At 41.8% G+C, this 706-nt stretch overlaps 1 non-coding gene across 1 annotated transcript; it reads right to left on the bottom strand.

Moving 5' to 3' along the window:
• Positions 1-275: 275 nt before the first annotated feature.
• Positions 276-348, bottom strand: TRNAF-GAA (transfer RNA phenylalanine (anticodon GAA)). The gene has a single exon. It is a non-coding gene; the product is annotated as a tRNA-Phe (tRNA).
• Positions 349-706: the final 358 nt, after the last annotated feature.

Raw genomic sequence — 706 nt, 5'->3', positions numbered from 1 at the left:
GCGTCATCATGCAAAGAATAGGGAAACAAGAACAGCCTAATTGCTTATGAGGTGATTCCATAAATCACAAAGGAATTACACGTTTCTAGGAAACACTTCATATGGGCGTGAGGATCTTTTCCATGACCACCCCCAAATTGTCTAGCAGTCTGGAGCATTTGAAGCATAACAGATTTCATTTCGAACCTGGTTCCATCCAATTCTTATTACTTTTCAATATCAATATGGAAAAAAAAAATGAAAAATGAAAAGGTCGTCTTATTCACATCATGATGTGCCAAGAACCAGATTTGAACTGGTGACACGAGGATTTTCAGTCCTCTGCTCTACCAACTGAGCTATCCCGGCCATTTCCCGTTGGGTATATGATTCCTAGAGAGAAATCATATAATACAGGGGACGCGTATTCCCTCATGGGACGCATGCTGCTATTCGTCATCAGGATCAAATTCTGTGCAGCATGAGCTAGTTGTTGAATTGGTTGTTCTTCCACCATTGCTCGCTGCCTGTTCTGTTGTTTGAGAAATTGCTGCCTTAACCTTCGACGACGGTTGGATTGGTTCCTATGTCGGAAGGTCCTTTCAATCTCGGGGTTGTATCTGAATTCAGGAGTGTTCTCCCTGTTCATAAACGTTCACAAGCTTAGGTGTAGCTTGTAATACTCCCTTGACTGAAGTGTTCCTACAACAAATACAAACGAAATTTC

This window comes from Benincasa hispida, chromosome 7, assembly GCF_027475165.1.
Source record: "Benincasa hispida cultivar pf3 chromosome 7, pf3_genome.v1.1, whole genome shotgun sequence".
In the NCBI taxonomy this organism is placed as follows: domain Eukaryota; kingdom Viridiplantae; phylum Streptophyta; class Magnoliopsida; order Cucurbitales; family Cucurbitaceae; genus Benincasa; species Benincasa hispida.
Note: the sequence above shows the minus strand (reverse complement) of the source record. Positions and strands in the feature narration are given on the sequence as shown.